This window comes from Leiobunum rupestre, chromosome 1 (assembly GCF_980474605.1).
Source record: "Leiobunum rupestre chromosome 1, qqLeiRupe1.1.hap1, whole genome shotgun sequence".
Lineage (NCBI taxonomy): Eukaryota > Metazoa > Arthropoda > Arachnida > Opiliones > Sclerosomatidae > Leiobunum > Leiobunum rupestre.
The window spans coordinates 83,543,045-83,552,944 of record NC_143384.1 but is presented as its reverse complement, the minus strand read 5'-3'; the positions used below and the strand labels follow the sequence as shown (position 1 = coordinate 83,552,944).

Genomic DNA, 9,900 nt, shown 5'->3' with positions numbered 1-9,900 from the left:
AGATAAGGAAAATTTAACCAATTGGTAAAATATATAATGAGAAGCTCCGATACCGGGAATTGAACCAGGGCCTTCTGGGTGAAAGCCAGATATCCTAGCCACTAGACCATATCGGATGAACGGAGCCGCTACTCTCTCGCAAATGCGCGCGTATATAAGGCTTGAAAACACCGTTTTTTTTTAAAACGAGATAAGGAAAATTTAACCAATTGGTAAAATATATAATGAGAAGCTCCGATACCGGGAATTGAACCCGGGCCTTCTGGGTGAAAGCCAGATATCCTAGCCACTAGACCATATCGGATGAACGTGATCGCTACTCTCTCGCAAATGCGCGCGTATATAAGGCTTGAAAACACCGTTTTTTTTTAAAACGAGATAAGGAAAATTTAACCAATTGGTAAAATATATAATGAGAAGCTCCGATACCGGGAATTGAACCCGGGCCTTCTGGGTGAAAGCCAGATATCCTAGCCACTAGACCATATCGGATGAACGTGATCGCTACTCTCTCGCAAATGCGCGCGTATATAAGGCTTGAAAACACCGTTTTTTTTTAAAACGAGATAAGGAAAATTTAACCAATTGGTGAAATATATAATGAGAAGCTCCGATACCGGGAATTGAACCCGGGCCTTCTGGGTGAAAGCCAGATATCCTAGCCACTAGACCATATCGGATGAACGTGATCGCTACTCTCTCGCAAATGCGCGCGTATATGAGGCTTGAAAACACCGTTTTTTTTTAAAACGAGATAAGGAAAATTTAACCAATTGGTAAAATATATAATGAGAAGCTCCGATACCGGGAATTGAACCCGGGCCTTCTGGGTGAAAGCCAGATATCCTAGCCACTAGACCATATCGGATGAACGGAGCCGCTACTCTCTCGCAAATGCGCGCGTATATAAGGCTTGAAAACACCGTTTTTTTTTAAAACGAGATAAGGAAAATTTAACCAATTGGTAAAATATATAATGAGAAGCTCCGATACCGGGAATTGAACCCGGGCCTTCTGGGTGAAAGCCAGATATCCTAGCCACTAGACCATATCGGATGAACGTGATCGCTACTCTCTCGCAAATGCGCGCGTATATAAGGCTTGAAAACACCGTTTTTTTTTAAAACGAGATAAGGAAAATTTAACCATTTGGTAAAATATATAATGAGAAGCTCCGATACCGGGAATTGAACCCGGGCCTTCTGGGTGAAAGCCAGATATCCTAGCCACTAGACCATATCGGATGAACGGAGCCGCTACTCTCTCGCAAATGCGCGCGTATATAAGGCTTGAAAACACCGTTTTTTTTTAAAACGAGATAAGGAAAATTTAACCAATTGGTAAAATATATAATGAGAAGCTCCGATACCGGGAATTCAACCCGGGCCTTCTGGGTGAAAGCCAGATATCCTAGCCACTAGACCATATCGGATGAACGTGATCGCTACTCTCTCGCAAATGCGCGCGTATATAAGGCTTGAAAACACCGTTTTTTTTTAAAACGAGATAAGGAAAATTTAACCAATTGGTAAAATATATAATGAGAAGCTCCGATACCGGGAATTGAACCCGGGCCTTCTGGGTGAAAGCCAGATATCCTAGCCACTAGACCATATCGGATGAACGTGATCGCTACTCTCTCGCAAATGCGCGCGTATATGAGGCTTGAAAACACCGTTTTTTTTTAAAACGAGATAAGGAAAATTTAACCAATTGGTAAAATATATAATGAGAAGCTCCGATACCGGGAATTGAACCCGGGCCTTCTGGGTGAAAGCCAGATATCCTAGCCACTAGACCATATCGGATGAACGGAGCCGCTACTCTCTCGCAAATGCGCGCGTATATAAGGCTTGAAAACACCGTTTTTTTTTAAAACGAGATAAGGAAAATTTAACCAATTGGTAAAATATATAATGAGAAGCTCCGATACCGGGAATTGAATCCGGGCCTTCTGGGTGAAAGCCAGATATCCTAGCCACTAGACCATATCGGATGAACGTGATCGCTACTCTCTCGCAAATTCGCGCGTATATAAGGCTTGAAAACACCGTTTTTTTTTAAAACGAGATAAGGAAAATTTAACCAATTGGTAAAATATATAATGAGAAGCTCCGATACCGGGAATTGAACCCGGGCCTTCTGGGTGAAAGCCAGATATCCTAGCCACTAGACCATATCGGATGAACGTGATCGCTACTCTCTCGCAAATGCGCGCGTATATAAGGCTTGAAAACACCGTTTTTTTTAAAACGAGATAAGGAAAATTTAACCAATTGGTAAAATATATAATGAGAAGCTCCGATACCGGGAATTGAACCCGGGCCTTCTGGGTGAAAGCCAGATATCCTAGCCACTAGACCATATCGGATGAACGGAGCCGCTACTCTCTCGCAAATGCGCGCGTATATAAGGCTTGAAAACACCGTTTTTTTTTAAAACGAGATAAGGAAAATTTAACCAATTGGTAAAATATATAATGAGAAGCTCCGATACCGGGAATTGAACCCGGGCCTTCTGGGTGAAAGCCAGATATCCTAGCCACTAGACCATATCGGATGAACGGAGCCGCTACTCTCTCGCAAATGCGCGCGTATATAAGGCTTGAAAACACCGTTTTTTTTAAAACGAGATAAGGAAAATTTAACCAATTGGTAAAATATATAATGAGAAGCTCCGATACCGGGAATTGAACCCGGGCCTTCTGGGTGAAAGCCAGATATCCTAGCCACTAGACCATATCGGATGAACGGAGCCGCTACTCTCTCGCAAATGCGCGCGTATATAAGGCTTGAAAACACCGTTTTTTTTTAAAACGAGATAAGGAAAATTTAACCAATTGGTAAAATATATAATGAGAAGCTCCGATACCGGGAATTGAACCCGGGCCTTCTGGGTGAAAGCCAGATATCCTAGCCACTAGACCATATCGGATGAACGGAGCCGCTACTCTCTCGCAAATGCGCGCGTATATAAGGCTTGAAAACACCGTTTTTTTTTAAAACGAGATAAGGAAAATTTAACCAATTGGTAAAATATATAATGAGAAGCTCCGATACCGGGAATTGAACCCGGGCCTTCTGGGTGAAAGCCAGATATCCTAGCCACTAGACCATATCGGATGAACGGAGCCGCTACTCTCTCGCAAATGCGCGCGTATATAAGGCTTGAAAACACCGTTTTTTTTTAAAACGAGATAAGGAAAATTTAACCAATTGGTAAAATATATAATGAGAAGCTCCGATACCGGGAATTGAACCCGGGCCTTCTGGGTGAAAGTAAGATATCCTAGCCACTAGACCATATCGGATGAACGGAGCCGCTACTCTCTCGCAAATGCGCGCGTATATAAGGCTTGAAAACACCGTTTTTTTTTAAAACGAGATAAGGAAAATTTAACCAATTGGTAAAATATATAATGAGAAGCTCCGATACCGGGAATTGAACCCGGGCCTTCTGGGTGAAAGCCAGATATCCTAGCCACTAGACCATATCGGATGAACGGAGCCGCTACTCTCTCGCAAATGCGCGCGTATATAAGGCTTGAAAACACCGTTCTTTTTTAAAACGAGATAAGGAAAATTTAACCAATTGGTAAAATATATAATGAGAAGCTCCGATACCGGGAATTGAACCCGGGCCTTCTGGGTGAAAGCCAGATATCCTAGCCACTAGACCATATCGGATGAACGGAGCCGCTACTCTCTCGCAAATGCGCGCGTATATAAGGCTTGAAAACACCGTTTTTTTTTAAAACGAGATAAGGAAAATTTAACCAATTGGTAAAATATATAATGAGAAGCTCCGATACCGGGAATTGAACCCGGGCCTTCTGGGTGAAAGCCAGATATCCTAGCCACTAGACCATATCGGATGAACGGAGCCGCTACTCTCTCGCAAATGCGCGCGTATATAAGGCTTGAAAACACCGTTTTTTTTTAAAACGAGATAAGGAAAATTTAACCAATTGGTAAAATATATAATGAGAAGCTCCGATACCGGGAATTGAACCCGGGCCTTCTGGGTGAAAGCCAGATATCCTAGCCACTAGACCATATCGGATGAACGGAGCCGCTACTCTCTCGCAAATGCGCGCGTATATAAGGCTTGAAAACACCGTTTTTTTTTAAAACGAGATAAGGAAAATTTAACCAATTGGTAAAATATATAATGAGAAGCTCCGATACCGGGAATTGAACCCGGGCCTTCTGGGTGAAAGCCAGATATCCTAGCCACTAGACCATATCGGATGAACGGAGCCGCTACTCTCTCGCAAATGCGCGCGTTTATAAGGCTTGAAAACACCGTTTTTTTTTAAAACGAGATAAGGAAAATTTAACCAATTGGTAAAATATATAATGAGAAGCTCCGATACCGGGAATTGAACCCGGGCCTTCTGGGTGAAAGCCAGATATCCTAGCCACTAGACCATATCGGATGAACGGGGCCGCTACTCTCTCGCAAATGCGCGCGTATATAAGGCTTGAAAACACCGTTTTTTTTTAAAACGAGATAAGGAAAATTTAACCAATTGGTAAAATATATAATGAGAAGCTCCGATACCGGGAATTGAACCCGGGCCTTCTGGGTGAAAGCCAGATATCCTAGCCACTAGACCATATCGGATGAACGGAGCCGCTACTCTCTCGCAAATGCGCGCGTATATAAGGCTTGAAAACACCGTTTTTTTTTAAAACGAGATAAGGAAAATTTAACCAATTGGTAAAATATATAATGAGAAGCTCCGATACCGGGAATTGAACCCGGGCCTTCTGGGTGAAAGCCAGATATCCTAGCCACTAGACCATATCGGATGAACGGGGCCGCTACTCTCTCGCAAATGCGCGCGTATATAAGGCTTGAAAACACCGTTTTTTTTTAAAACGAGATAAGGAAAATTTAACCAATTGGTAAAATATATAATGAGAAGCTCCGATACCGGGAATTGAACCCGGGCCTTCTGGGTGAAAGCCAGATATCCTAGCCACTAGACCATATCGGATGAACGGAGCCGCTACTCTCTCGCAAATGCGCGCGTATATAAGGCTTGAAAACACCGTTTTTTTTTAAAACGAGATAAGGAAAATTTAACCAATTGGTAAAATATATAATGAGAAGCTCCGATACCGGGAATTGAACCCGGGCCTTCTGGGTGAAAGCCAGATATCCTAGCCACTAGACCATATCGGATGAACGGAGCCGCTACTCTCTCGCAAATGCGCGCGTATATAAGGCTTGAAAACACCGTTTTTTTTTTAAAACGAGATAAGGAAAATTTAACCAATTGGTAAAATATATAATGAGAAGCTCCGATACCGGGAATTGAACCCGGGCCTTCTGGGTGAAAGCCAGATATCCTAGCCACTAGACCATATCGGATGAACGGAGCCGCTACTCTCTCGCAAATGCGCGCGTATATAAGGCTTGAAAACACCGTTTTTTTTTAAAACGAGATAAGGAAAATTTAACCAATTGGTAAAATATATAATGAGAAGCTCCGATACCGGGAATTGAACCCGGGCCTTCTGGGTGAAAGCCAGATATCCTAGCCACTAGACCATATCGGATGAACGGAGCCGCTACTCTCTCGCAAATGCGCGCGTATATAAGGCTTGAAAACACCGTTTTTTTTTAAAACGAGATAAGGAAAATTTAACCAATTGGTAAAATATATAATGAGAAGCTCCGATACCGGGAATTGAACCCGGGCCTTCTGGGTGAAAGCCAGATATCCTAGCCACTAGACCATATCGGATGAACGTGATCGCTACTCTCTCGCAAATGCGCGCGTATATAAGGCTTGAAAACACCGTTTTTTTTTAAAACGAGATAAGGAAAATTTAACCAATTGGTAAAATATATAATGAGAAGCTCCAATACCGGGAATTGAACCCGAGCCTTCTGGGTGAAAGCCAGATATCCTAGCCACTAGACCATATCGGATGAACGTGATCGCTACTCTCTCGCAAATGCGCGCGTATATAAGGCTTGAAAACACCGTTTTTTTTTAAAACGAGATAAGGAAAATTTAACCAATTGGTAAAATATATAATGAGAAGCTCCGATACCGGGAATTGAACCCGGGCCTTCTGGGTGAAAGCCAGATATCCTAGCCACTAGACCATTTCGGATGAACGTGATCGCTACTCTCTCGCAAATGCGCGCGTATATAAGGCTTGAAAACACCGTTTTTTTTTAAAACGAGATAAGGAAAATTTAACCAATTGGTAAAATATATTATGAGAAGCTCCGATACCGGGAATTGAACCCGGGCCTTCTGGGTGAAAGCCAGATATCCTAGCCACTAGACCATATCGGATGAACGGAGCCGCTACTCTCTCGCAAATGCGCGCGTATATAAGGCTTGAAAACACCGTTTTTTTTTTAAAACGAGATAAGGAAAATTTAACCAATTGGTAAAATATATAATGAGAAGCTCCGATACCGGGAATTGAACCCGGGCCTTCTGGGTAAAAGCCAGATATCCTAGACACTAGACCATATCGGATGAACGGAGCCGCTACTCTCTCGCAAATGCGCGCGTATATAAGGCTTGAAAACACCGTTTTTTTTTAAAACGAGATAAGGAAAATTTAACCAATTGGTAAAATATATAATGAGAAGCTCCGATACCGGGAATTGAACCCGGGCCTTCTGGGTGAAAGCCAGATATCCTAGCCACTAGACCATATCGGATGAACGGAGCCGCTACTCTCTCGCAAATGCGCGCGTATATAAGGCTTGAAAACACCGTTTTTTTTTTAAACGAGATAAGGAAAATTTAAATAATTGGTAAAATATATAATGAGAAGCTCCGATACCGGGAATTGAACCCGGGCCTTCTGGGTGAAAGCCAGATATCCTAGCCACTAGACCATATCGGATGAACGTGATCGCTACTCTCTCGCAAATGCGCGCGTATATAAGGCTTGAAAACACCGTTTTTTTTTAAAACGAGATAAGGAAAATTTAACCAATTGGTAAAATATATAATGAGAAGCTCCGATACCGGGAATTGAACCCGGGCCTTCTGGGTGAAAGCCAGATATCCTAGCCACTAGAACATATCGGATGAACGTGATCGCTACTCTCTCGCAAATGCGCGCGTATATAAGGCTTGAAAACACCGTTTTTTTTTAAAACGAGATAAGGAAAATTTAACCAATTGGTAAAATATATAATGAGAAGCTCCGATACCGGGAATTGAACCCGGGCCTTCTGGGTGAAAGCCAGATATCCTAGCCACTAGACCATATCGGATGAACGTGATCGCTACTCTCTCGCAAATGCGCGCGTATATAAGGCTTGAAAACACCGTTTTTTTTTAAAACGAGATAAGGAAAATTTAACCAATTGGTAAAATATATAATGAGAAGCTCCGATACCGGGAATTGAACCCGGGCCTTCTGGGTGAAAGCCAGATATCCTAGCCACTAGACCATATCGGATGAACGTGATCGCTACTCTCTCGCAAATGCGCGCGTATATAAGGCTTGAAAACACCGTTTTTTTTTAAAACGAGATAAGGAAAATTTAACCAATTGGTAAAATATATAATGAGAAGCTCCGATACCGGGAATTGAACCCGGGCCTTCTGGGTGAAAGCCAGATATCCTAGCCACTAGAACATATCGGATGAACGTGATCGCTACTCTCTCGCAAATGCGCGCGTATATAAGGCTTGAAAACACCGTTTTTTTTTAAAACGAGATAAGGAAAATTTAACCAATTGGTAAAATATATAATGAGAAGCTCCGATACCGGGAATTGAACCCGGGCCTTCTGGGTGAAAGCCAGATATCCTAGCCACTAGACCATATCGGATGAACGTGATCGCTACTCTCTCGCAAATGCGCGCGTATATAAGGCTTGAAAACACCGTTTTTTTTTAAAACGAGATAAGGAAAATTTAACCAATTGGTAAAATATATAATGAGAAGCTCCGATACCGGGAATTGAACCCGGGCCTTCTGGGTGAAAGCCAGATATCCTAGCCACTAGACCATATCGGATGAACGTGATCGCTACTCTCTCGCAAATGCGCGCGTATATAAGGCTTGAAAACACCGTTTTTTTTTAAAACGAGATAAGGAAAATTTAACCAATTGGTAAAATATATTATGAGAAGCTCCGATACCGGGAATTGAACCCGGGCCTTCTGGGTGAAAGCCAGATATCCTAGCCACTAGACCATATCGGATGAACGGAGCCGCTACTCTCTCGCAAATGCGCGCGTATATAAGGCTTGAAAACACCGTTTTTTTTTTAAAACGAGATAAGGAAAATTTAACCAATTGGTAAAATATATAATGAGAAGCTCCGATACCGGGAATTGAACCCGGGCCTTCTGGGTAAAAGCCAGATATCCTAGACACTAGACCATATCGGATGAACGGAGCCGCTACTCTCTCGCAAATGCGCGCGTATATAAGGCTTGAAAACACCGTTTTTTTTTAAAACGAGATAAGGAAAATTTAACCAATTGGTAAAATATATAATGAGAAGCTCCGATACCGGGAATTGAACCCGGGCCTTCTGGGTGAAAGCCAGATATCCTAGCCACTAGACCATATCGGATGAACGGAGCCGCTACTCTCTCGCAAATGCGCGCGTATATAAGGCTTGAAAACACCGTTTTTTTTTAAAACGAGATAAGGAAAATTTAACCAATTGGTAAAATATATAATGAGAAGCTCCGATACCGGGAATTGAACCCGGGCCTTCTGGGTGAAAGCCAGATATCCTAGCCACTAGACCATATCGGATGAACGTGATCGCTACTCTCTCGCAAATGCGCGCGTATATAAGGCTTGAAAACACCGGTTTTTTTTTAAACGAGATAAGGAAAATTTAACCAATTGGTAAAATATATAATGAGAAGCTCCGATACCGGGAATTGAACCCGGGCCTTCTGGGTGAAAGCCAGATATCCTAGCCACTAGACCATATCGGATGAACGTGATCGCTACTCTCTCGCAAATGCGCGCGTATATAAGGCTTGAAAACACCGTTTTTTTTTAAAACGAGATAAGGAAAATTTAACCAATTGGTAAAATATATAATGAGAAGCTCCGATACCGGGAATTGAACCCGGGCCTTCTGGGTGAAAGCCAGATATCCTAGCCACTAGACCATATCGGATGAACGGAGCCGCTACTCTCTCGCAAATGCGCGCGTATATAAGGCTTGAAAACACCGTTTTTTTTTAAAACGAGATAAGGAAAATTTAACCAATTGGTAAAATATATAATGAGAAGCTCCGATACCGGGAATTGAACCCGGGCCTTCTGGGTGAAAGCCAGATATCCTAGCCACTAGACCATACCGGATGAACGTGGTCGCTACTCTCTCGCAAATGCGCGCGTATATAAGGCTTGAAAACACCGTTTTTTTTTAAAACGAGATAAGGAAAATTTAACCAATTGGTAAAATATATAATGAGAAGCTCCGATACCGGGAATTGAACCCGGGCCTTCTGGGTGAAAGCCAGATATCCTAGCCACTAGACCATATCGGATGAACGTGATCGCTACTCTCTCGCAAATGCGCGCGTATATAAGGCTTGAAAACACCGTTTTTTTTTAAAACGAGATAAGGAAAATTTAACCAATTGGTAAAATATATAATGAGAAGCTCCGATACCGGGAATTGAACCCGGGCCTTCTGGGTGAAAGCCAGATATCCTAGCCACTAGACCATATCGGATGAACGTGATCGCTTCTCTCTCGCAAATGCGCGCGTATATAAGGCTTGAAAACACCGTTTTTTTTTTAAAACGAGATAAGGAAAATTTAACCAATTGGTAAAATATATAATGAGAAGCTCCGATACCGGGAATTGAACCCGGGCCTTCTGGGTAAAAGCCAGATATCCTAGACACTAGACCATATCGGATGAACG

At 42.5% G+C, this 9,900-nt stretch overlaps 42 non-coding genes across 42 annotated transcripts; all 42 read right to left on the bottom strand.

The window, feature by feature from the left end:
* Positions 1-232: 232 nt before the first annotated feature.
* On the bottom strand, positions 233-304 carry TRNAE-UUC (transfer RNA glutamic acid (anticodon UUC)). The gene has a single exon. It is a non-coding gene; the product is annotated as a tRNA-Glu (tRNA).
* A 116-nt stretch (positions 305-420) lies between these two features.
* On the bottom strand, positions 421-492 carry TRNAE-UUC (transfer RNA glutamic acid (anticodon UUC)). The gene has a single exon. It is a non-coding gene; the product is annotated as a tRNA-Glu (tRNA).
* Positions 493-608: 116 nt separating this feature from the next.
* On the bottom strand, positions 609-680 carry TRNAE-UUC (transfer RNA glutamic acid (anticodon UUC)). The gene has a single exon. It is a non-coding gene; the product is annotated as a tRNA-Glu (tRNA).
* A 116-nt stretch (positions 681-796) lies between these two features.
* TRNAE-UUC (transfer RNA glutamic acid (anticodon UUC)) lies at positions 797-868 on the bottom strand. The gene has a single exon. It is a non-coding gene; the product is annotated as a tRNA-Glu (tRNA).
* A 116-nt stretch (positions 869-984) lies between these two features.
* Positions 985-1,056, bottom strand: TRNAE-UUC (transfer RNA glutamic acid (anticodon UUC)). The gene has a single exon. It is a non-coding gene; the product is annotated as a tRNA-Glu (tRNA).
* A 116-nt stretch (positions 1,057-1,172) lies between these two features.
* On the bottom strand, positions 1,173-1,244 carry TRNAE-UUC (transfer RNA glutamic acid (anticodon UUC)). The gene has a single exon. It is a non-coding gene; the product is annotated as a tRNA-Glu (tRNA).
* A 304-nt stretch (positions 1,245-1,548) lies between these two features.
* Positions 1,549-1,620, bottom strand: TRNAE-UUC (transfer RNA glutamic acid (anticodon UUC)). The gene has a single exon. It is a non-coding gene; the product is annotated as a tRNA-Glu (tRNA).
* A 116-nt stretch (positions 1,621-1,736) lies between these two features.
* TRNAE-UUC (transfer RNA glutamic acid (anticodon UUC)) lies at positions 1,737-1,808 on the bottom strand. Its single transcript has one exon. It is a non-coding gene; the product is annotated as a tRNA-Glu (tRNA).
* Positions 1,809-2,112: 304 nt separating this feature from the next.
* TRNAE-UUC (transfer RNA glutamic acid (anticodon UUC)) lies at positions 2,113-2,184 on the bottom strand. The gene has a single exon. It is a non-coding gene; the product is annotated as a tRNA-Glu (tRNA).
* A 115-nt stretch (positions 2,185-2,299) lies between these two features.
* On the bottom strand, positions 2,300-2,371 carry TRNAE-UUC (transfer RNA glutamic acid (anticodon UUC)). Its single transcript has one exon. It is a non-coding gene; the product is annotated as a tRNA-Glu (tRNA).
* A 116-nt stretch (positions 2,372-2,487) lies between these two features.
* On the bottom strand, positions 2,488-2,559 carry TRNAE-UUC (transfer RNA glutamic acid (anticodon UUC)). The gene has a single exon. It is a non-coding gene; the product is annotated as a tRNA-Glu (tRNA).
* Positions 2,560-2,674: 115 nt separating this feature from the next.
* On the bottom strand, positions 2,675-2,746 carry TRNAE-UUC (transfer RNA glutamic acid (anticodon UUC)). Its single transcript has one exon. It is a non-coding gene; the product is annotated as a tRNA-Glu (tRNA).
* Positions 2,747-2,862: 116 nt separating this feature from the next.
* On the bottom strand, positions 2,863-2,934 carry TRNAE-UUC (transfer RNA glutamic acid (anticodon UUC)). Its single transcript has one exon. It is a non-coding gene; the product is annotated as a tRNA-Glu (tRNA).
* A 116-nt stretch (positions 2,935-3,050) lies between these two features.
* TRNAE-UUC (transfer RNA glutamic acid (anticodon UUC)) lies at positions 3,051-3,122 on the bottom strand. The gene has a single exon. It is a non-coding gene; the product is annotated as a tRNA-Glu (tRNA).
* Positions 3,123-3,426: 304 nt separating this feature from the next.
* On the bottom strand, positions 3,427-3,498 carry TRNAE-UUC (transfer RNA glutamic acid (anticodon UUC)). The gene has a single exon. It is a non-coding gene; the product is annotated as a tRNA-Glu (tRNA).
* A 116-nt stretch (positions 3,499-3,614) lies between these two features.
* TRNAE-UUC (transfer RNA glutamic acid (anticodon UUC)) lies at positions 3,615-3,686 on the bottom strand. Its single transcript has one exon. It is a non-coding gene; the product is annotated as a tRNA-Glu (tRNA).
* Positions 3,687-3,802: 116 nt separating this feature from the next.
* Positions 3,803-3,874, bottom strand: TRNAE-UUC (transfer RNA glutamic acid (anticodon UUC)). Its single transcript has one exon. It is a non-coding gene; the product is annotated as a tRNA-Glu (tRNA).
* A 116-nt stretch (positions 3,875-3,990) lies between these two features.
* Positions 3,991-4,062, bottom strand: TRNAE-UUC (transfer RNA glutamic acid (anticodon UUC)). The gene has a single exon. It is a non-coding gene; the product is annotated as a tRNA-Glu (tRNA).
* A 116-nt stretch (positions 4,063-4,178) lies between these two features.
* On the bottom strand, positions 4,179-4,250 carry TRNAE-UUC (transfer RNA glutamic acid (anticodon UUC)). The gene has a single exon. It is a non-coding gene; the product is annotated as a tRNA-Glu (tRNA).
* Positions 4,251-4,366: 116 nt separating this feature from the next.
* TRNAE-UUC (transfer RNA glutamic acid (anticodon UUC)) lies at positions 4,367-4,438 on the bottom strand. Its single transcript has one exon. It is a non-coding gene; the product is annotated as a tRNA-Glu (tRNA).
* Positions 4,439-4,554: 116 nt separating this feature from the next.
* TRNAE-UUC (transfer RNA glutamic acid (anticodon UUC)) lies at positions 4,555-4,626 on the bottom strand. Its single transcript has one exon. It is a non-coding gene; the product is annotated as a tRNA-Glu (tRNA).
* A 116-nt stretch (positions 4,627-4,742) lies between these two features.
* On the bottom strand, positions 4,743-4,814 carry TRNAE-UUC (transfer RNA glutamic acid (anticodon UUC)). Its single transcript has one exon. It is a non-coding gene; the product is annotated as a tRNA-Glu (tRNA).
* Positions 4,815-4,930: 116 nt separating this feature from the next.
* Positions 4,931-5,002, bottom strand: TRNAE-UUC (transfer RNA glutamic acid (anticodon UUC)). The gene has a single exon. It is a non-coding gene; the product is annotated as a tRNA-Glu (tRNA).
* A 116-nt stretch (positions 5,003-5,118) lies between these two features.
* TRNAE-UUC (transfer RNA glutamic acid (anticodon UUC)) lies at positions 5,119-5,190 on the bottom strand. Its single transcript has one exon. It is a non-coding gene; the product is annotated as a tRNA-Glu (tRNA).
* Positions 5,191-5,307: 117 nt separating this feature from the next.
* Positions 5,308-5,379, bottom strand: TRNAE-UUC (transfer RNA glutamic acid (anticodon UUC)). The gene has a single exon. It is a non-coding gene; the product is annotated as a tRNA-Glu (tRNA).
* Positions 5,380-5,495: 116 nt separating this feature from the next.
* On the bottom strand, positions 5,496-5,567 carry TRNAE-UUC (transfer RNA glutamic acid (anticodon UUC)). Its single transcript has one exon. It is a non-coding gene; the product is annotated as a tRNA-Glu (tRNA).
* A 116-nt stretch (positions 5,568-5,683) lies between these two features.
* TRNAE-UUC (transfer RNA glutamic acid (anticodon UUC)) lies at positions 5,684-5,755 on the bottom strand. The gene has a single exon. It is a non-coding gene; the product is annotated as a tRNA-Glu (tRNA).
* Positions 5,756-6,247: 492 nt separating this feature from the next.
* TRNAE-UUC (transfer RNA glutamic acid (anticodon UUC)) lies at positions 6,248-6,319 on the bottom strand. The gene has a single exon. It is a non-coding gene; the product is annotated as a tRNA-Glu (tRNA).
* A 305-nt stretch (positions 6,320-6,624) lies between these two features.
* Positions 6,625-6,696, bottom strand: TRNAE-UUC (transfer RNA glutamic acid (anticodon UUC)). The gene has a single exon. It is a non-coding gene; the product is annotated as a tRNA-Glu (tRNA).
* Positions 6,697-6,812: 116 nt separating this feature from the next.
* TRNAE-UUC (transfer RNA glutamic acid (anticodon UUC)) lies at positions 6,813-6,884 on the bottom strand. The gene has a single exon. It is a non-coding gene; the product is annotated as a tRNA-Glu (tRNA).
* A 304-nt stretch (positions 6,885-7,188) lies between these two features.
* Positions 7,189-7,260, bottom strand: TRNAE-UUC (transfer RNA glutamic acid (anticodon UUC)). The gene has a single exon. It is a non-coding gene; the product is annotated as a tRNA-Glu (tRNA).
* Positions 7,261-7,376: 116 nt separating this feature from the next.
* On the bottom strand, positions 7,377-7,448 carry TRNAE-UUC (transfer RNA glutamic acid (anticodon UUC)). Its single transcript has one exon. It is a non-coding gene; the product is annotated as a tRNA-Glu (tRNA).
* A 304-nt stretch (positions 7,449-7,752) lies between these two features.
* Positions 7,753-7,824, bottom strand: TRNAE-UUC (transfer RNA glutamic acid (anticodon UUC)). The gene has a single exon. It is a non-coding gene; the product is annotated as a tRNA-Glu (tRNA).
* A 116-nt stretch (positions 7,825-7,940) lies between these two features.
* TRNAE-UUC (transfer RNA glutamic acid (anticodon UUC)) lies at positions 7,941-8,012 on the bottom strand. Its single transcript has one exon. It is a non-coding gene; the product is annotated as a tRNA-Glu (tRNA).
* Positions 8,013-8,128: 116 nt separating this feature from the next.
* On the bottom strand, positions 8,129-8,200 carry TRNAE-UUC (transfer RNA glutamic acid (anticodon UUC)). Its single transcript has one exon. It is a non-coding gene; the product is annotated as a tRNA-Glu (tRNA).
* Positions 8,201-8,505: 305 nt separating this feature from the next.
* Positions 8,506-8,577, bottom strand: TRNAE-UUC (transfer RNA glutamic acid (anticodon UUC)). The gene has a single exon. It is a non-coding gene; the product is annotated as a tRNA-Glu (tRNA).
* A 116-nt stretch (positions 8,578-8,693) lies between these two features.
* Positions 8,694-8,765, bottom strand: TRNAE-UUC (transfer RNA glutamic acid (anticodon UUC)). Its single transcript has one exon. It is a non-coding gene; the product is annotated as a tRNA-Glu (tRNA).
* A 116-nt stretch (positions 8,766-8,881) lies between these two features.
* Positions 8,882-8,953, bottom strand: TRNAE-UUC (transfer RNA glutamic acid (anticodon UUC)). The gene has a single exon. It is a non-coding gene; the product is annotated as a tRNA-Glu (tRNA).
* Positions 8,954-9,069: 116 nt separating this feature from the next.
* TRNAE-UUC (transfer RNA glutamic acid (anticodon UUC)) lies at positions 9,070-9,141 on the bottom strand. The gene has a single exon. It is a non-coding gene; the product is annotated as a tRNA-Glu (tRNA).
* A 116-nt stretch (positions 9,142-9,257) lies between these two features.
* On the bottom strand, positions 9,258-9,329 carry TRNAE-UUC (transfer RNA glutamic acid (anticodon UUC)). Its single transcript has one exon. It is a non-coding gene; the product is annotated as a tRNA-Glu (tRNA).
* A 116-nt stretch (positions 9,330-9,445) lies between these two features.
* TRNAE-UUC (transfer RNA glutamic acid (anticodon UUC)) lies at positions 9,446-9,517 on the bottom strand. The gene has a single exon. It is a non-coding gene; the product is annotated as a tRNA-Glu (tRNA).
* Positions 9,518-9,633: 116 nt separating this feature from the next.
* On the bottom strand, positions 9,634-9,705 carry TRNAE-UUC (transfer RNA glutamic acid (anticodon UUC)). Its single transcript has one exon. It is a non-coding gene; the product is annotated as a tRNA-Glu (tRNA).
* Positions 9,706-9,900: the final 195 nt, after the last annotated feature.